Source organism: Desmodus rotundus, chromosome 11 (genome assembly GCF_022682495.2).
Source record: "Desmodus rotundus isolate HL8 chromosome 11, HLdesRot8A.1, whole genome shotgun sequence".
NCBI lineage: Eukaryota > Metazoa > Chordata > Mammalia > Chiroptera > Phyllostomidae > Desmodus > Desmodus rotundus.
In genome coordinates this window covers 10,502,248-10,524,146 of record NC_071397.1, presented here as the reverse complement: position 1 = coordinate 10,524,146, position 21,899 = coordinate 10,502,248, and the positions used below count along the sequence as shown (strand labels likewise).

The following is a 21,899-nucleotide window of genomic DNA, read 5'->3' as shown; positions in this document are numbered from 1 at the left end:
GCATGCTCACAACTGTAAACCTACTTTTGTCCAACCCTGTATAAAGAACTCTCAAAACTCAGGAGAAAATAAGACACCCAATTAAATAATGGGCAAAGGACAGGTACAGACACTTCACCCAAGAGGGTATAAGGATGACAAATGAACAGAGGAAAAGATAATCACCATCATTCTTCATGAGGGAAATTCAGATTGCAACCACGATGAGATACTCCACACGCCTATTGGAAGAGCTTCATAAAAATATTGACAAAACCAAGTGCTGGCAAGGACGCTGAGGAACCAGGACTCTCACGCACTGCTGATGGGAGGGTGAAATGGTACAGGCACTTTGAAAAGTAATTTGTTACTTTCTTGTAAAGCTAAACATAATTACATATGACCCAGCCATCCCACTCTTACATATTTACCCCAGAGAAATGAAAACTTTTCTTCACATTAAACCTATACATGAATGTTCATAGCATCTTTATTCGAAATAACCAAAAGTTAGAAACAATTCTAAATATCCTTCAGTGGGTGAATGGTTAAATAAAATGTGGCACATCCACACAATGGAATACTACTCAGCAATAAAAAAGGAACAATAGTGATACAGGCAACAACTTGGATGGACCTCAGATGCTTATACTAAATGAGAGAAGCTAGTCAAAAGGTTGTATGCAGGATGACTCCATTGTTTGATAGTCTCAAAAAGACAAAATTATATTGATGGAAAACAGCTTAGTGGTTGCCAAGGTTATGGGTGTGGTGAGGGTGTAACTAGAAAGGCCTAGCACAAGGGAGTTTTTTGGGGATGATGGAATGGTTCTGCGTTGTGGATGGGGTGGTGGTTACACAAATCTATACGTGTGTTAAATTCCTAGAACTGTACATTGGAAGGAAAAGAAAGTAACTTTTACTGTATGATAATGATAACTTTAAAAGGACAGCACGATCACGGCCTCTAAGAGGTACTTGGGAAACAGGTTTGTATTTCTGAAAGTTTGTCCATGTTGCATGGAGTAGTTGGCCCAGTACGTAGAACTTAACAGACACTCAACACATAAACAGTAGCGATAAAGCAACAAATGGATTATAAACTCAGTTGAGTCTAGGAAGTAATGTCGCCAAGAAACTAAGCACAAAATTCTTCTGGGAAGCAGATTCCTGAAGTGAAGGCAAGGTGCCAGAAGGTGCCTGAAGCCAGACCTGCCCTGACACAACTGGGAGATGAGACTGCCCCCAGGGTGGGAGATAGCAGGTGACCTTCAGGCTTGGAAGGGCTGACTCCAGATGCCCCCTCCAGTGTGGGACCTGGCTCAGAGATGCCCAGAAGAGCTGGGTCTTTGTGGGTGAAGGAGGAGATTCAGCTCTGAATAGAGATCCTGCTCCTTGTTGCTCACTTCCCAGGTGGCCCTCAGCCATGACCTACTTTTCCTACCTGTCCATGCAGGTGAGCTTCCCAGCCCATAGCTATTTTTATCCTAGCGGGATCCCCAGCTATTTTTACCAGTCCAGCTGTGTGGGAGACTTGGATTGTAGAGCTGGGGTTCCTGCTCACGTGGGAGACCCTAATGGGCATGTTCATCCCTCCTCTCTGTAAGGACCAGTTTGCCTTCCCACAGCCACCTCTGCCCCAGGTGTCTCCTGCTGCAAAACCTGCATGAGCTCCTCATTGCTGCAGAATAAAGTTCAAACCCTTGATTGGACATCCAAAGCTCTCACTACCTGGGACCCAGCTTCCCTTTGGCCTCGAGTCTCTCCACACCCCATGGCTGGCCCGCCCAAGGAGCTAGCCAACCCAGGCCCCTTGCCAGATGCTGAAAATGCATCTCAATTTTTTGCCTGTACACCTGCTACTGGGAATGTCCTTTCCCTTCCACCTCCATAGGCCCAGTGACAAAGCCACCTCCTCCACAGAGCCCTCCTTGATTCCCTGGCTAACAGGGATTGTGCCCTATCCTAGAAAACGTCTTAAGAACGTTCATCTGGCCCTCTCTGCTCCTCTGCTTCAGAGGATGTCTGGCTGTGGCTCTGTCTCTCTCTCCCTCGTTCTCGGGGCCGGCCCTTGCCCACCTCTACCCGGCACAGAACGCGTGTGAAGGATGGTAGGTGTGCTGCAGTCTTTCCTGCATCCCCCAGGCTGCCCTGTGTGCCTGGGCTCTGTGATGCCTGGCTTCCTTGGGTTAGGGCGGGGGCTCTGCCATCTTCTGGCTCTAGGCTCGCCACCTCAGTGAATCAGCAAACCCTTCCCAGGGCCTGCAGTGGGCTCAGCACTTTTTGGAGAGCTCTGGGAGGGTGTGGGGAAGGAAGTCAGGGAACACGCTCATCAGGGGAGCCTGGGCAGGCAGACCTGAAGCTCCAGACACTACAGACGTGGTGAGTCGTGTCTGGGGTCCCCCACAGTTCTCCCACCTCCCCTCTAGCCACTATCCCATCTTTCTCCTCTTCCTAGAGAATGTGTCCCCCCCTCCCCACCGCATGGCCTCTCTTCAATGTCCCTCTCACACCACAGCCTGGCCCTGGTCTCTGCCCTCCCCAGACCCTGCCAGAACCTCGTGGGCACCAGATCTGCTGGATGTCATTGAGTTCTGATCTTCCTGGCCTGCTCAGAGCCTCTGAATGCTGACTTCCCATGTTCCCAGGATGCCTTTGTCCTCTGGGTCTCCTTCTCCATCTCCTTGAAGGGCTCCCACCTCTGCCTGTCCCAGAGAGGTCAGAAGTCCTCCGTGTAAGACAGTTCCTCTGCTCTCCCTGAACCCACTCAAGGCCTCTACTGTCAACATTGGCCTCTAAATCCTTTCTTCTACCATAGGCCTTTTTTCAGAAGCTCCAGACCCCACAAATTCTCACGGTCCCTCAAACTTACCATGATCTGAACTCAACCTGTCACCTCCTCCCGAACCTATTCCTCCTCTGCTCCTCCTGGCCCTCCACAACCTTGAGGCTTCTCCCTCTCCCTGCTGACTTGGCTTCCTAAGCACTGCCGGGCGGGCCTCCCGCTTCTCAGTTATGTAGCTGCACCTGCCTCCTGCCTTCCCCATTCCCATTCCTTCTCCACTCAGCAGGCTGCACAAACTAAGCCAGACCTTCCTTAAACTCTGTTGTTTGCAGAATGGAGTCCAAATGTCTTAGGAAGGAAGCCAGGTGTTCCTAATGTCAGGGAAGCCAAGCTGCCGAGGTGCACATCCTGATGGCTGAGTGACCCGAACAAACGACTTCCCCCTTTTGGAGCCTCAATTTCTGCATTTGTTGGGCGTATGTACCCCTAGGGGAGTTGTGAGAACTAAATGAGGTAATAGGTGTGATGGGTCTAGAACTGAGCTGGCCGCAGTGGACATGGGCAGCAGCGTGGTTAGTTAGCCGCCCTCTCTCACCAGGCTTTCTGCATCTTCAACCCCTGCTTCTTTCCCACATGGCCATGCAGCCCAACACCCAAGTCTCCATACCTCTGACCTTGCTTTTCCTTCTGCAGGAGATATTTCCCTTCTACCTGCCCATTGGGCAGACAACTTGTCCAACTTCAAGGCCCACTGTGAATTCTATCACTTCTGTGCAGCCCTCCAGAGGCCCATTGATGCCTCCCTAGGGCTCATGAAAAGGGAATGGGACCACCACCCACCATGGGCCCCTGGGGCCTGGGCCTGATTCCTTCTTGTGGTTCTAGCATCCAGCACTATATCAATACCCTGGGGGGCAGAGCAGGAGGTGTGTTGGAACACCCATCAGAGTCTTGGGGACTTCTCAAGCCCCAGGAGGGATCTGTGACATAGGAGGGGTCTTCCAGCTTGAAGGCCTGGTAAAGTAGGGCTGTCCACACAGCAGACTCAGTTTACCAGCACCCATAAAGGAGGGCTGGGTCCCCTCTGTGAGGGAAGCAGTGCTCTCTCCCCGATGTCACATGAGGCTGGCAGCCCTAACAGTGCTAGGCCCCACAGGGAGCTCACTCAGACCCCAAGGACTGGTTTCGGCCCCTGCACATCATCACACCTCTGGGGATGGGTAGGGAATATGGAGGCAGATGTGGGTAGGACAAGGAAGCCCTCGCAGTAGAACGTGGGAGAAAGAAAGCTTTCTTGGAAGTCAGGGCTTGGAGTGGCCCAGAGAAGTGCAGATGAGACGCAAGTAGATGGCCCTCATCCTGCCTAGGGGCTCAGCAGAGTCCGCAGAGCCGTGCTGTCCAAATAGGCCCTGCAGCTATTTAAATTAAGATAAGAGCAAGGGAACAGCTCCCCAGTTTCATGATTCATATCCAAGTGCTCGGAAGCCACGTGGGTCGAGCGGCTACCATAGTGGACAGCGCAGACCGGGAACATCGCCATCACCACAGGAGGCTCCAGCTCAGGAGTCAGCACTTGTCTGGAACCTGGCTGCTGTGCTGTGCTGTGCACAGCTCGGGCGATTTACTGGGCCTCTCTGTGCTTTGGTTTCCTCTCTGAATCGGGATAACAATGGTCATGAATACAATTACATGAGTTAAATGCATGAAAAGGACTTGCAACAGCACCTGGTATGTGGAAAGGGCCTGCCAACCGGCTGGTAGAGCCTTTGCCACAACATTAAAAATAAAACATTGTGTGCTTTGTGGAAGGGCAGACAGAATTCAGATATACCGGGAAAAGCTTCCCACAATGTTGTCTCCCAGCTACCATGTCACCCTGCCTTGTGTGCTAGGGTGCCATTGCCACTTCCCTTCTGCAGAAGACAGAGAGGACCTGCTGGAGGCCAGCGAGGTGTGAGAGGAGAACCCCACTCTCTGGAGCCAGGCCTAGAGCTCCCCACCACCTCTGCCTTGGTGGGGTCTCCAGTTCCTTAAACATGCCCCTCAGCACCGCTCCTTTGATGGTGTATGCTACGGCCTTATCCATCCTGCCATTTGGAAGTCCTTTCCCGTGTCTAGCCTCAGTCCCACCAGCTGCAGTGTGACCCCTGTACCTAAGGCTGCCCATGCAGATAGCCCAGGAGAGGGCTTCAGTATGATCTATTTCCAGAAACCACCCTCACTTGGAAGTCAGTTCATCCTGATATCTAACCCTACTCCCACCTACCATGGGTAAAGCCTGTCTCTTCTTGCCCGTCTTTGGAAGACACAGAGCATTTCCTCCAGGGCTTCCATATCCTGCAGAGACAGGGATCAAGGCCTCGCCGCTCCTGACTTTCTCTTGGTAGGGAGCCCGTGGTTGCACAAGGCGGGCTCAGTGCCAGCCCAAACAAGAAAGCACATCCTAACCCTGGCAATCCAGTAAGGCAAGGTCTCTAGCGAACCCTGTGCTGTCCGTTGTACAGATGGGAAACTGAGTCCCAGAGCAAAAAAGGGGTTCCCCCCCCGGGCACACAGCCTGGACTGAGGTCTGATGTTCATGGCAGTCCTCTCTCCAGTCTGTCTGAGCCTCTAGGAAAGAATGAGGGGTTTGTAGCATCCCAGAGCCAGAGTCGCAGGTGGAGGAAAGCAGCCAGAAAGAACTCGCTGCCAGTAGGAAGTGAGGAGCACTATGGAATTCACTTTTCCAAGGGCATTTAACTAATAGATAGGCAAGGGCAGCTGCCTGGTGCTGTGGCGCTGGTTATCCGCTGCGCGAGGGACAGGAGGGAGGATGAAATTCCAGTGATTCGAACCAACAAGCTCAAAAGGCTGCTGTGGGGGGTGGATGCTGAGGACTAGCCATCCTCGAATCGTGCTTTGCCAAGGTTTGGCCTGGGCTGTCCCGCTCTTGCCCCCTACCTTGTCTGCTCTGTGTCTCGCCCTCCTGGCCACCCTGGCTGCCTCCAGGCTCCTATGATTGAAATCTCCCCACTGCTCTCAGAGCTGACCTTCCCGCCTTTAATTCAATCAGGAATCATAAGCCCTTTTAATTTAGGAAATAAAAGGCTGGCTGCTGAGCCGGCTGCCCCTGATTGACGGGGCTGCCAGCATGGCCAAGCTGGGCTCGGGAGGGAGCACAGACCCATGACCTCAGCCAGCCTGTCTGGGGTAAGGATGCTCCCTGGATGCTTGGGGAACAAAGGAGAACTGCCCCCATTCTGGCCTCCAACAGAGGAGGGGCCAAGGCCACATGGTGGGGGGTGGCTGCCGGCTGGCCCAGAGAAGCTGCGGAATGTCAGGCTCTCACTACAGCCTCGGGGACTTGGGATAGACACGAGGGAGGACTTCCTAACCAGCTCGTGTATTTCCCCCCTTAGTCATTATGTGACTCTGGTCAATGTTCCAAAGTGCCCAGTGACACATCTTTCTTTTCCAAGAAAGTGGAAGAGGTGCCAGAGGAATCGACGCTAGCTTTTCTGGACTTTGGTTTCTCATCTAGATATGGGGTTAATCATGGAACCCAGCCATAGGGCTGTTCTGAGCATTACATGGGTTAATGGAAGCTCACTGGCACATAATAACCTCTCATTTAATTATAGCCAGTAATACTCTTAATAATATTACTCTGCGAGGGGCACACAGAGGACTCCATCTCTACTTGGGGGTGGCAGAGACTTGGGAGTGTTCAGGGCCCTGGACCAGCTGCTCTATTTCTCTCCCGGGAGGAAAGACAAGGGCAGGTCCCCCCAGGGCCTAGTCCCAGTCCCTGGGGAAGCCAGATAGGGTAGTGGGAAGCTGCTACCTTAGGGTTAGAATTGTAGTTGAGCACAGTTTGACTCTGTGACCTTGGGAAAGTTGCCTTACTGCTCTAAGCCTCGGTTTCCTCCTTTGAAAAGTGGGCTTGTAACACCTACTAGTAGGATGTTTTTGATGCTCGGGCCAGGGACTGACCTGTACAAGGTGCTCAAAATATGGCACCTTCCTCCCCTAAACCCCAATCAAGTGCTCAGCAAAGCCGATCTGAGTGGGAACCCTTATTACCCTGTGGTCTGAAGCTGAGCTCTGAGCAGCCACTGCCTTTTTTCTGTTCAACCACTTTGCTTGATTCCAGGACCTCCCCGGTCCTGCCTGTGGCCAGGGCCTGCCCCAGAGGCTTCCACTGTGGCTGGTCTCAGCCCCTTCCTGAGTTGCTCCTGTGGAAGGAACCACCTAGTGCAGACCCAGATGGAGCAGACCCAGATGGCCTGCGGCTCCCTGTCCACATGCAGCACAGTGCCTGGTGCAGAAAAGATGCTTGGGAAGGCCTCTCCCAAAACTCTGACCCATCCTCCTGACCCAAATGTACTAGAAAAGCACGTTCTATAATATCATTCTTTGTTCTCAATAAGCAATTCTCTACAGCTCCTGTGCGGGTTTGGAGCTGAAGGCAGGAGTCGCAGTGGCCACCCACAGAGTTCCAGGCTCACCACTGCTAAACTTGGGGCTGAGACAGACCCCCCCACTGACCCGGGAGGTAGGGATGGCACCGCACAGTTCAGGACACTGAAACTCAGAGACACTGAGTACCTTCTCCGACCTGACTGAGGTGTGAAGCCACAGTGCTGGGATCCGACCCCAAGCCTCCTACACATTTGGATGGGCAGTTCACAGAAGTCTCTAGCGTCTGATGTTTCATTTGATCTCACAACGACCTTGGGGTGATGCCAAGCACATAGTTGTCATTATTATTATCCTACAGAAGAGAAAACGGGGGCTCTCAGGTCACTCAGTAAGTCAAAGATGGGACAGGGACTTGGACTCTGGCGATGTGCTCCAAGCACTGCCTCCCCCCAACCCCTCTGGATTTAAAGCAGTTTCTTACTCCTGACAGCCAGTGTTCCAATTGGATGATTCCTTCATTCAACCATTTGGCAAATATTTATCAGGAACCTACTCTGTTCTAGTCCCTGGGCCTGAGATGAATCATCTGAATAGTTTCTGCAGAGGATGTTCAAGCTTAACGCAAAATCTGATGCAGATTCGTCACTCTACTCGTTCAGTTATTTTGAATGTGATGGCCACACAGTGCACGTGCTCACTTGATGGCGTCGACAGCCCCCACTGACTAGTACAGTGAAGTCGTCATTGTTCACGCATGTGCATTCCAGTCCACTCTCCTTGGCTGCCAGGTGACATCGAGGTCACATAAACTGTTCTCATTTGATTAACATGGTTGGACTTTTTCCAGACAGACCTCATATATTTTGTATACAATACACGTATAGAATTCTAAAAGAGCTTTACCGAGTATGATTTACGTACCATAAATTCACCCATTTTAAAGGTAAAATTCAGTGATTTTTTGTAAGAACAGATAGTTGTGCGACCATCACTGCAGTTTAATTTTAGGGTCTTCATGTCACCCAGCCGAGGAGACTTCCCCTGCCCATTTGCAGTCAGTCCTCAGGCCACTGTTAATCCACTTTCTGTCTTTACAGATTCGCCTTTCCCGGACATTTCATATAAATAGAATCATCCAATATATGGTATTTGGGGTCTGGTTTCTTTAACTCAGCATAATGTTTTTGAGATTCACTTATGTTTTAATATGCATCAGTATTTCATTTGTTTTTACGGCTGAACAGTATTCTGCTGTGTGGATATACCACATTTATCAACCCATTCACCAGCTGAGGGCCATTTGAGTGGTTTTCACTTTTTCCCTGTTATAAATAATGCTGCTATGAACACTTGTGGGTTTTGTGTAAACATCTTTTCATTTCTATTGGGCATATATACCTGGGAGTGGAATTGCTGTGTCATATGGTAAATTTATGTTTAACTTTTTAAGAAACTGCCAAAATATTTTCCAAAGTGGCTGCACCATTTTACATCCCCACCAACAGTGTGTGAGAGTTCCCATGTCTCCACATTCTCATCAATACTTGTTATCACCTGTCCTTTTCAATTAGCAATAATCGCGCTTTGGATACACCTCATTGGCTATGATACTGCCACTGCACAAACTTGTCCTTTTGACGATAGACGTTCCAGTGGGTCTGAGGCGGTATCTCATTGTGGTTTTAACTTGCGTTTCTCAAATGACTAATGATGTTAAGCAGCTAAGTGTCTAATTTGGTGGCATAAAGTTGTTTAAAGCATTTCACTATTAACCTTTTAATTTCTGTGAAGTCGGTAGTCATGTGTTTAATTATTATATTATTCTGATGAATTGGCCCTTTTATCATTAAAAACATCTCTCTTTGTCTCTAGCATCATTTTTTGGTCTTAAGTCTATTTTACCTGATATTGGTATAGATACTTGAACTCTCTTAACCGTTACTGTTTGCATAGTATATATTTTCCATTCTTTTACTTTAAGCCTACTTGTCTCCTTGGATCTAAAATGTCTCTTATAGGCAGCATATAACTGAATCTTGTTTTTTTCAATCCAGTCTAATAATATTTAAGTCATTCACATTTCCTGTAATTATGGATATGGTTGGATTTACCTCTGTAATTTTGTCTATTGTTCTGTTTCATGTCTTTTTGTTTGTTCTTCTATTCTTCCTTTACTGCCTTCTTTTGTGTTAAATAAATATTTTTCTAATGTACCTTTAATTCCCTTGTAATTGTTCCTGTATAATATTTTTGAGTTATTATCTTAGATGTTGTTCTAGGAGTTGTAATATATAATTTATCCAAATCTACTTCCAATTAATACTAATTCAATTCCAGTAAATTATTAAAACTTAGCTCTGGTATAGTTCCATTCCCTTCTCCACACTTGTGTTATTGTCGTCACGTATTTCATCTGTTCGATAATAGTTTATAATTATTGCTTATACCATCTAGTGTATTTCTTCATGTGGATTCAAGCAACTGCCAGGTGCCACTTCCCTTTCACTCTGAACAACTTTAGTGTTTCTTGTAAGGCATGTGTGCTGGCAACAGTTTCTCACTCTTCGTTTGGAGGTGTCTTTATTTCACCTTCATTTTTTGAAGAATAGTTTTACTGGATATGAACTTCTTGGTGGACAGGACTGGGTTTTTCCTCAGCACTTTGAATATGCCATTCCACTTCCTTCTGGCCTCCGGTGTTTCTTATGTGAAATCAGCTGTTAGTTTTATTGTGGTTTTTGTATGATGCATCATTTTTCTCTTACTACTTTCAAGGCTTTCTCTGACTCTGTCTTTCAACAGTTTTACTAGGCCGTCTATGAGTGTTTGTGTGTTTCTCCTACTTGAGTTTAGTTTGAATGTGTAATTTAACGTTTTTTCATCAAATTTGGGAATTTTGGGGTCATTATATCTTCAAATATTTTTCTATCTCTTTCTCTCCTCTTCTTCTGGAACTCCCATTAAGTGTACATTGGTATGTTTGATGATATTCCACAGGTCTCTGAGGCTCTGTTCATCTTTTCTTCCATTCTGTTGCTTTTTTTCCATTACCATTTAGCCCCCTTATGGCCCCCTCCTCCTGCAATCACCAAAATTTCTCAAGATCAAGGTTTCAGGGATCTATAAACGATGTAGCACATTACTTTAACAACAGCACAATGGCAGACCGCAGCATGTTGTTCTCGATCTAAGCACGGGCTGTAGTGATGTCCAGAATAACCCGCCTCATTCCCAGTGACTCGGGCCGTATTACTTTGCACCTGCTTCCTGCTCTGGTAAAGCCTGTGTTAAGTGAGTGTTAGTGAGAATGGTGGGACTTTTTGGTTGAGCGATTTTTTTTGTTTGTTTATTTAAATCATTTCCAGAATCTAGTCCTTTGTTTAAGCCGTGGGATTTCGTGTTCTCCAGGTGTGTTTTCAGAGTGGTCGTCAGCTTTGTGCTTTGGTAGGCTGGATCAGCCTATGGAAAGCCCCTAAGTGTACATAGAAGGGAAATCCCTGGATCCTGTGGTGCAGATGAAGAAGGGAAAAAGACATCGTATTAGAAAGATGTAGCACTAATTTCAGTTTGGAGACCTTGGACATCAGTCCTGGATGATGCGGCCTGATGGTAAGCACAATGTCAATTCTGTTCTTCACATTGGATAATTTCAACTGATCTACATACAGGTTTGCTGGATCTGCCCTGACTGGTGTGGCTTAGTTGGTTGGGCATCTTCCTGCAAAGCACAAGTCCGCCAGTTCGATTCCTGGTCAGGGCACATGCCTGGGTTGTGGGTTGTGCCCCAGACGGGGTGCATATGAGAAGCAACCAATTGATGTTTCTCTCTCACATCGATGTTTCTCTCCCTCTTTTTCTTCCTCCCTTCTCCTCTCTCTAAATATAAATTTTTTTAAATCTTTAAAAAATTTGCTGATTCTTCCAGCTCAAAAATGCTGTTGAACCCCTCTAGTGAATCTTTTATTTCAGTTATTGTTCTTTTCAACTCAATTTTCATTTGGTTCCTTTTAAAAATATGTAATTTCTATCTCTTTATTGATATTATGTATTTGATGAATCATTTGATGAATCTTTCCTTTAATTATTTATACATAGCTTCCTTATTTCCTTGAACAATTTATAATAGCTGCTTCGATTTCTTTGTCTGCTATACACAACATCTGGACCCCCTCAGAGACTGTTTCTATTCACTTTTTTTTTCTGCTTTGAATGGCTCACACTTTACCATTTCTTTTCACCTCTTGTAGTTTTTTTTGTTGAAAACTGGACATTTTAGATAATACATTGTAGCAATTCTGAATTCTGATCCACCACCATCACCAGAATTGTTGTTAGTTTGTTTAGTGACTTGCCTAGACTAATTCTATGGAATCTGTCTTCCTCACAGTGTGAGGCTGTTGATATCTCTGCTCAGTTTCTTTTTTAATTTTTTTTTAAAGATTTTATTTATTTATTTAACCTGACCTGCAACCCAGCTGTGTTCCCTGACTGGGAATCGAACTGGCGACCTTTCAGTTCCCAGGCTGGCACTCATCCCACTGAGCTACACAAGCTGGGGCAAATTTTGGTTTTTATTTTTAAGCCTGGCTTCCTTGGCATTGCCGCAGGTCAGCATAGCTGTGTTCTGCCAATGGTTGGTCAGGAATCGTGCTTAAATACCTCGATCCAGCAAGGCTTTTCTACCCTGCCAATGCATCCGTGTATGGGTTGGGGAACACGTTCAAGATTCAGGCAGTTGGAAAATCTGCCCCAACTTTTACTCTCTATGTGCTTAGCCAGGGATGAGTTAGAGCGCTGAGGCCCTCTCCAGCCTCCTCTCAATGTGCACATAGCCTTCCATACCCCCAGAGACGTGTGGGAGCTCATCAAGGCTCACTAGGGCTTTCTTGTTCCCGGATATCCCTGTTCAATGTCTTGCTGTTCTGCTGATTTGTTTCTTGCCCAAACTAGTACTATACCTCGGGCTGGCTGCAGTGTTGGTCTTACTGTATGCACATAATTTTAAAGAACTCATGCATGCTCAACAATTAGGGTGCACCATGAAACTGATTTGGCAGGCACTGGTCTGCCCCCATTGGGGGTTATATTTGGATGCTGAGCTCTGGACCTGGCACCCCTTAAGTGGGGTCGAGGGGGGCCACTTGAGAAGACCTGTTACAGCAACTAGATTCTCCAGAAGGCACCTCAGGGACAAGTGGTGGTCATTCAAGGTGGTTGAACTTGCCTCTCTAGGACAGCTGGCTCTGCCCATTCTGGCTAGGCCTTTGCTCTCACAGGGATACAGGCCTGGCTGCTCCATCAACAGGCCAGGGGTGGGGAGCCAGGTGCCCTCTACACTGGCTTCCAGTCACTGGAAGCCTGCCAGGCACTCAGGAGGAAGATTTAGTGGAGCCAAGAGAACGATCAATTCCCTCCAGGCGGGGCTGCCAACGAGGAGGGTCACCCAGGAAGTCACTGGCTCCTGCCCCAGAAGCCCAGGCCAGAGAGGGCTGGAGCCTGTGGCCTCCTCTGTCCCCCAGATTCTCACTTAGAGACAAGGAGTCAGAGAGCAGTGCCCTCCCCCTGGGTACTGCCCCTGTCCTTGGGGTGGGCACACAGAGAGGCCTGTGCCAGTGAGCTGAAGGTCAGTGTGCTCGGCAGGCACGGCGGGTGGGAGGGGTGGAGGGCAGAGGGGAAAACTGGGCTGACAGTCACGTACACTGATGTCACTGGTCACCCCGCCTCCCCATGGTATCGCTTTCCTCATGGTCAAGCCTCAGCTGAGTTCAGGGGGGCAGTCACGTCCCATCCATGGCTTGGCTCTCAGGCTGCTCACTGCATTGCCTGTGGGGCTGCTGAGGTCAGCATGGCACTAACCAGCACTGCCTAGTGTCCGCACGCAGCTCTGACAGTAAGAGAGGGGGAGCCCAGAGAGTGGGCAGAGTGGCAGGGACAGGTGTCTGGGGTCTGGGAGTGGCCAGGCTGCTGAGAGGGTGTCCCGGGGTGCCTGGGGGGCCCAAGCTGGGTTTATGTCACAGCTGAGCAGTGGCGCAGCTCAGGGGCTCCCACTCTGAAGGGGCAACAGCCCCGTCCACAGACAACGCCCAGCCTGAGGGAGCCGATAGAGCCCTCGGCCTTGGGAGTCACCAGCCTGATGGGAGAGATGGTTCCTGTTCTCAGGGAGCTTCCTGCCCAGTGGAGGAGACACGGTTCCCGTCTGCAGACACAGGGGCTGCATCTGAGCAGAGCGTGGTGGTGGCAGTGGTTGGAATCCCTCCCCCATTCTCTCCTCTAGTGTAAGGCTTCCAGGTCACCTAGAACAGATCTTTTGGAGGATCCCTTTCCTGGACACTGGGGGGACAGGGCAGGTGACCTGAGTGTGACCACCCACATGCAGGAGGGAGGGGCTGCCAGAGCCTCAGTGCAGACAGACAGCGGCGTCCTGGTGTCTGAGCCTGTCCTCAGGGCTGGTCCAGCAGAGGGAGCTGACAGCCAGCAGGAGCTGAGGCAAACTGTCCCTGACCCCTGAGATGGCCTTCAGGAGCTTCGGCTGCCCAGCTAGGGTGGGGCATTCACCCCATGGCTGGGGCTGGAGTGTCAGCAGCATACATGCGGTCCTGGGCTTCCTCGGCCCACCCCAACAGCTGGTGCTCCCCCACAGAGACCCCTCCAAAGGTTCTACCCTCTTTCGGCTAGGCCTAGAAAGATCTTCCCACTCTCCCCAAGGGTGGGTAACAAGTAAGAGGGTGAGTTCTGCTCCCTTGTTTACTAGTTCTGTGGCTCTAGGCAAGTTACATAATCTCTCTGGGCCTCGGTTTCTTCATCTGTAAAATGGGCTGCTGTGGAAAGTACGTGAGACACTCCTGGCACACAGTAGGTGCCCAGTTAGGGCAGCTTGCCTTCTCCTATTCCATTCCTCTTTGTTTCACACAGGGGGGCATGTCCCAGAGCTGACGCTGGAAGGCTGGGGGTGGGAGAGTGTGCAGGAGTGAAAGCCAGCCAAGGGTCAGATGGCGAACCAAGGCACTTCCTTTGGTGATGAGAGTTGAGTGGGGTTTGGGGAGGTGTTCCCTCTCAAGAAACTGCAGACGCATGAAACTGTAGCCAGAATGAGGTGTCACTAAGGGGGTAAAGGACATGATACCACTGGCTCTTTGCTTATCATCCTGCCTGGCAACCCTTTCGTTCATGTGCTCCTAGGGCTGCAGGTCAGCGCCCGTAGGACTTACTGGCCTCCTGCCACCCCTATCAACGCAGAGGTCTCCTTGGGGTACGCGGGTCTCTGGGTGTTCCCTCCCTTTCCTGACCAGCAAATTTCCCGAGTGCTTAGTATGTGCCAGGCACTGTTCTAGGCACTAGGGAGACAGCAGTGAGCAACACTGACAGAGTCCCAGAACTTACAGAGCTGGCATCCTAGTGGAGGGTTAACGTATCAAACAAAATAGGTGTATGGCAGGGTAGTAAGCATTCTAGAGACAGACAAAGAGGGGATGCTGGATAGGGGTGTGGGTACCAGGGAGTAGTAACGTTATAATAGAGAGGTCAAGGAAGGCCACACTGAGGAGGTGACATGTGAGTAAGGACCTGAAACGGGGGAACGTGCGCCTAACTGGGGGAGACATTTCATGAGAGAGAAGAGCATGCGCAAAGGCCCTGGGGTGGCGGCAGAGCTGGCTTGTTTGAGGGACAGCCAGGGGCCCGCATGGGGTAAGTGAGAGCAAGAGCAGTGTCGTATGAGGACAGAGAGGCAGGAGGGACCGGATCCTGTAGGAGCTGACAGGTCATCGTCAGGACTTTGTCCACAGAGCGAACGTGGATGCAGAGAAGGAACTGGGGGCATTTCCTGTACCCCGACGGGCAATGGGACAGTAAGGACACGCCACCTGGTCTCTGCTCCTTTCCCAAATACACTCGGAGAGAGCCAGGCCTCTGCGGTGATGTGGCTGACAAGGCCTTGCCTGCTCTTTTCCACGTGGGTTCTCCTGCGGGATGTCTCCACTGGCTGCTGGGTGGCATTTCTGTGCCTGGGCCACACTACACGCCCCTCCCCTGCAATGCACACACATCTCAGACCCCCAGCACCTTCAGAGGCTGAGCTGTGTGTCAGGGCTCCCAGCTCCTGAAATTCAGTGTCTTGTCTGAGGTCGTTCTCTTTCCTCCCTGAGGCCCACCAGGAGACTCACCCTTTGTGGGGAGCTACCCTACACCCGACACAGGGTGGTGGGCTTGTGGACCTCAATGGAATGACCCCAACCTCAGGCAGTGGCGGGGACCAGCCTAGAGCTGAGTAATAATACTAAGGACAATGACAAAAATGGCAGCATCTCCCACTTATCATGCACTGACCATGTGCCTGACTCTGTCCGAAACACGCCCCCTGCATTATCTCATTTAGCTCCAGAGGCCTCCCTGTGCCAGTTGAGGGGACTGGGGCTTCAAGGGTTCAAGGCATTTGTCTGGGGGGACACTTCTGGGTGCCTGTCCTGGGTCGGGGTGGAAGGCCTGCAGGGCCCTGGTCTAGAAATACCCCTCCTGCTGCCGCCCTGGAGCAGCCCAGCAGAGGGATTCAGCGCAAGGCACCCCCATCTCCTGGGAGGCCTGAGCTAAGCATGCCAAACTCCAACACCACCCTTCAGAGAAGAGGCCGGGTCCTGGGCTTGGGAGATGTGAGCTGCCGCCGTCCCTGGCTGCCTGCCACTGCAGGGAGAACGGAGGTGGCTGTTAGGGCTCAGCACCCCCAGGGCATGCTGGCTCTTCTCTGGTCTGCCATGGCAGCTGCTTTTCACCCTTTATCTCTGGGCTGGCCCACTGGGAAGAGGCACTGTCAGCAGGGACAACCGCAGCCTCCCCACTCAGGCTGAGAAAAGGTCTCCTGTCTGCAGAAAACAGAGCCAGGGGACTCACATGTGCAGAGAAAGACCCAGGGAGCTTTCTAGAACCTGTGCCTCCCACCCGGGTAGAGGAGGCTGAGAGCAGGGTCCTGCTTGCTCTGAGTTCTGCTCACTCCAGCTTCAGATGCCCTCTTCTGCCCACCCGGCTCAGGCGAGGCGAGACAACAAGAGGCAGAAAAACTGCAAAGCAGCAAAGTGCTCTGCAAACAGGGTTTTCACACAATTTCACCACCTTTCACGGCTGGGTGGTCACTCCTCACGGAACTTGAATGCCTGGGAGCCATCCCTCCCACCCAGCGCAGCTCACCTTCCCCTCGACTGATCAACTGATCGACTGATCGGCTTCACGCACGACCCCCAAGTACAGGGACAAGCCTGGGGGAAGACAGTACTTGGGTGTGAGTCAGCTCAAAACAGGACCTGAATCAGAGCTCGTTCTCCTTCCTGAGAATAGCAGGACAGAAGTGGGTGAGGGGTGGGGAGCAAGGCCAGGTGGGTGGGGTGCTTTTGGAACAATAGAAAGAACCTGGGCTGGGTTTGTGTCCTGGCTCTGCCTCACTGCTCCTTCCTCCTGCTTGCCTTCCTTCGGAATGTTTGCGGGCAGAAGTGATGCCTTTGGGGACACGTGCTCAGGTTGCACTGTCAGACGGGGGCTCTGTGTCTCAGACCCAGAGCTGGCAGGAGGGGAGCACACGCTCCTGACGGAGGTTGTGAAACCGGCCAAGAAAAAACCTGCAGAAGCGGCCAGCCCCACCGCCTCAGCATGTGCAGCATTTACAGCCAACCCATCGTGGCAGCCAGGGGTGGTTATGTCTTCATGTGTCTCCCCCAGGGCGGGAGCTGGGTCACGTTCCACTGTGTTCCCAGAGCCTGGTGCAGGAGATGGCCCACAGCCTACCCATAACACTGGATTGTTGAACCAATCTGGCCAAGGGAAATGAGTCTTTGCTTATGGGAGCACCAGCTGGAAATGACTGTGGCCTTGTCACTGTGAAGGCTCGCTCAGCAGTGAGCCCAAGGAAGGGGGCCCATGGACGATGGGCATCCTGGCCTCCAGGAGAGGAAGGATCCCAGGGCTTTACACGTTGGAAGGCATCGGAAAATGCAAGGCGGGGATTGGAGCCCTTCCCAAACCATGACAGCCAGGCCAGGGTGGAGGGAGGAGGGTGAACCTCAGGTGGAACTGGGGGTGGAGAAGGTACTGAAACAAACTCCATTCTGAAAGTCCGTATTCAAAATCTGGTAAAATGAACTCTTGGCCATGGCTCACCCTGCCCCGAGTGATGACGCTGAGGCGGGAGGAGCTCAGATCTCAGGGATAAAGGCCTCAGATGGCCTCAGATGGCTTCAGATGGTTCTTTCTTTTAGCTTTGTTGGAGCAGGAAATAGGCCCACCACTCTCGGCGATGGGGACAAACCAAAGCAGAGATGAGTGAGCCAGTCCTAGCAAAGATACGTGATGATATCAGGATGGAACTGGCTGCCTTCATGGGGCTTAAGTCCGGGGCCGAGGGAGCTTCATCTCCGGAGCACAGACGCTGCTACAGAGGGAGAGCGGAACGGGCCCGACGGTGTTCTGCAATCGGGAATGACAGACTCCTGAGCTTGAAGCCAATCGCCTGGGAGTTGATTATTTAGCATGTGTATTCATGGACAAGGAAGACAGACTGACCAACAGACAAACAGATGGACAGCAACAGAACCCTACTGCAGACAAGTAATTTCATATATTCGCACGACACAGAGAGGTAGGTTTGGTGAGGAAGCCTGAGGCTTCTGGAGTTTAAGCAATTTGTCCAAAGCCATGTAACTAGAAACTGGCAGGTCAGCATCCCAGCTCTGCTGACCACAGAGACCAGGGGTTTCCCCTGCAGACCCCCCAGCGGGTCTATTTCTAGCAAATGATGCCATGTTAACCTGCCTCGGGTCTCTCTCTCACCTGGATGCCAGACTGCTGCAGGTAGGAGTGCTGGGTTTCTGCCAGGAGGGTGACAGACATTGTTGGGATACTCTAGTGAGGCTGGCTCCCTGACAACAGCAGGGACATCCTGTGGGGACAGCTGATGCATGGACACCTGAAATTCTCCGCAGGGGTTCCACCCTTTTGGTGTCTCTGGGCTACACTGGAAGAAGAATCGTCTTGGGACACACATCAAATACACAAACACTAACGAAAACTGATAAGCAAAAAAAGGGTTTTAAGTAAATTGATGATTTTATGTTGGGCTGCATTCATAGCCATCCCAGGCTGCATGCGGCCCATGGGCTGCGGGCCAGACACCCCTGCTAGGGCTCGCCTCGGGGCCCTCATCCTTGGCCCCCCAGCCCGGACATTTTTATCAATGACTTGAATGGAGGCTTGAGTGGCTGCCTCCCCTGCTTGCTGATGACCCACAGCTGAGAGGAACAGGCTCAGCAGCACAAAGAGGATTCAAATCCGCCTGCCAGTGCCAGCAACAAAGGGCAAACCCAACGAGAGAGATCAGCAGTAAGCAGAAATGACAAAGCCCAGCTCTGGGGTAGGAACAAAACCCAAGTCAAAAAAGCATGGGCGTGGAGTCCGCAGAGACGCTGGCACACATGTGGAACGGCTTACGTGCAAAGGCAGTCCCAGCAGCACGGTCTGGAATGCTGCAGAGGACTGGAAATAGCCTCGATGTCCACCGGCTGGGGACAGGTTAAATTCCTTGGTTAGGTCCACACAAGGGAAGGCCACAAGCTGGCACAAAGCACCAGGCAAGGACGTACACACTGATAAAGAAAGTTCTCCAAGGTAGGTGGTTAAGCGGAAAAGCAAGGTGCCCGACAGTCCACTCTGCGAGTGCAGACCATGCCGTCCTCGTGTGATCAAGAACGTGTGCGTGTACTCGTGTATGCACAGGTCATCTCCGAAGGGTACACAAGAAGCCAGGTAGGTGGTTGGGATCTTGCTTTACACTGTGTATCCTTTGTGCTTTTGCTTTGTGCCAATATACGTGTGTGTGTGTGTGTGTGTGCCTGGAAGTCTGGCTGACCATAAACCCACTGAGAATTGCTTTTTTTAAAAAGTGCAACTGTAATCTGAAGTTATATTAACAGGAGCATAGGGCCCTGGCTGAGGGAGGTGCATTTCCGTCTATACTCTGAGCTGCCCAGGCTGCACCCGGAGTGCTGTGGAGCCTCTCTGAAGGAGCCTCGCTGGGGGAGAAACACTGCTGGCTGGATCAGAGCTGAGGAGCAACTTGGCTGCAGTGGGAGTGGGGTGGAGCGAGGGAACTTGATAGGGGTGGAGGTGCTGAAGACATGGAGGGTCATCGAAGGGCTGGGGTGTGGAAGTAGAAGGGACCTGATTGTTTTATTTAATTTTATTTGGTATTTTATTTACTCCAAAGAATAGAACTCAGATCAATAGTTTGGAAGGTACAGGAGATAAATTTGACCTCAGGAAGCCCCTTCTAATCATTAGAACTGAATAATATAGTATAAAGTAATATAATATAATATAATTTTACAATATAATATAATAAGAAGTACTTTCTAACGATTGGTGCAGGAATGAGTTCCCTGTCACTGGAAGTATTCAAGTAGTCACCGGTGACATCCTTCTAGAATGCTGTGTTAACAGGACCACTGGGGTCTGTATTTTTGGCCTCCCTGCAGGCCTGTTAAAGCTGAATCTCTGTACTCGAAGTCTGGAAATCTGCTTTATTTATTTATTTTTTAACACAGATGCAGACAATGGAACGACTTATACTCCAGTTCACAGTCTAACACTGACTTATTCAAATACCTCTTGAATGTTACCTTTTCTTTCATTTTGCTCCCTTACTCCTTCTCTTCACTCCCATTCCCCACCATCCCCGCCTCCCTACCCCATTCTACATGCTTATACAGGTCTTTAAATAGGTGTCTTCTTTGTGTAGTGGGCTGTGTTTCCTGCATGCTGTATACTTCATGTAAGTGGTTTGACGCTGTAACTCTCCTGTCTCTGACTTTTTTCATTCACCACCGCTGCTGAGGCCTGTGCACCCTCAGGTATGCACCTGGCTTGTTCCAAGCAGAGCCGCGTAAACAGAGCCACCGCATCTTGTTCGTTCTCTTCGGCACGGACACTCAGGCTGCCTCCAGCTCCCCACTACCCTAATTCTGTTGTCATGGACACCCTGTCTTCTTTCTGCCTTGTATAATCGTTTTTCCAGGCTATATGCCCACTTGTGAGATTCTGGGATGCAGGGTGTATGCATACTTCCTTCCACTAAGTACAGCCAGATTACTGCTCGGAGAATGGAAATAGAGGCATACCTTGTTGATTGCACTTTGCTTTCTTGTGCTTCGTAGATGTTGCGCTTTTTTTTTTTTTTTTTACAAACTGTAGGCAAGGCCCTCCACCAGCAAAAAGGTTTGATTCCCTTTATGCAATACTCATTTTATTGTGGTTGTCTGGAATTGTACCCACAGTGTCCTAGGTGCGCTTGTATTGGTTTATCTTTTCACCTGCAGGACGCAAGAGTCTCTTCTCCCCACATCAGACATAAACCACCTTTAAATCTGTGCCCCTCAGGTGGGTGTGGGGCGGTGTACTGCTGTTTGAAGTGTGCGTCTCCCTACAGCTCTCTAAGGACGATCGAATTTGCGCATCTCTTCCTATACTTGGCCACTGTACTTCCTTTTCTTGTGAGGTGTCTGTTCATATGCTTTTTGCTCGTTTTTTTAAATTGGATTTCCTGTCCTTTTCTTGTTTATTAACAGGGATTCATCAATTATTTTAAGTTTTAATCCCTGGCAGGTTTTGAAGTGGTGAATATCTTCTCCCGGTCTGAGAATTTTCTCTCTTAGCAGGTGTTCTAAGGATCAGCCGCGTCCAGGAAGCCCCGGGGTAAATACATACTACCTGAGATCATTTCTAATTCTGCCACTGCATGCTTTTAATATTTTTGGGCTTTCTGAGAAGTTCCCTTGCCACTTTTTTTTAGGGAAAACAGGGGCCTCCAGAGGGTGAAGGCAACAGGGTGGTCATCGTGAATGTGGACGTACACCCCATCATACACCTTGACCATCTTTAGCAGCGTGTTGAGCTGCAAAGATACTCATGCGACATCGCCCAGGCAGGTTTGTGAGATCCTTCTGAGGGTGATACACGGTTTACTTGGATAAAGTCTAGCTTATCTCATCGTTCAGAAGTGATTGTCAATCCACCGGCATTTTCTCAACAACAGACGCTTAACTCTTTTGTCTCTGTGGAAGTTTCAAAATTTGACTGCAAAATTTTTAACATTCCTCCTTTAAGACGTAGTGGAAAGAGGTCTGTGTTTCTCCCCTTAAATCCGGGCTGGCTTTAGTCACTTCTTTGTGCCCAAACAGGATCTAGGAGTGACGCTGTATGCCTTCTGAGACCAGGTCAGAGAAGGCCCTGCATCGTCTGCCTGGCTCCTGTGGGACACTCGCCCTGGAGGAAGCCAACTGCCACGTAGGATGTCCAACTGCCGTGCTGGAGAGGACAGGCATAGGTGCTCTGGTCAACAACCCTAGCAGGGCTCCCAGCCAACGACCAGCAGCACCTGCCAGCCGTGTGCGCGAGCTGTCTGGGATGCCCAGCCCCAGCTGGCATCTGGCAGGACCTGTATGAGAGACACGCAGTGAGAACTGCCCAGCCGAGCCCTTCCTGAATTCCTAACTCACAAAATCACGAGACAACAAAATGGTTATTTGTACCACTAAATGCTGTGGCAATTTGTTATATAGCAATAGTAACCACAACAACCTCCTGGAACACAGCCAGTGTAGTTTCTTTAAATCTTTGCTGATAACTCTAATACATGTAGCTTTTATGGGTCTGTTTCTATTGTCTATTGTTTCTGATATTTTAAAGATTATGTTACCTGACT

The 21,899-nt window shown here is 50.1% G+C and overlaps 1 pseudogene; it reads right to left on the bottom strand.

The window, feature by feature from the left end:
* Window positions 1-8,724: 8,724 nt before the first annotated feature.
* LOC112302498 (U4 spliceosomal RNA) lies at window positions 8,725-8,793 on the bottom strand (annotated as a pseudogene).
* Window positions 8,794-21,899: the final 13,106 nt, after the last annotated feature.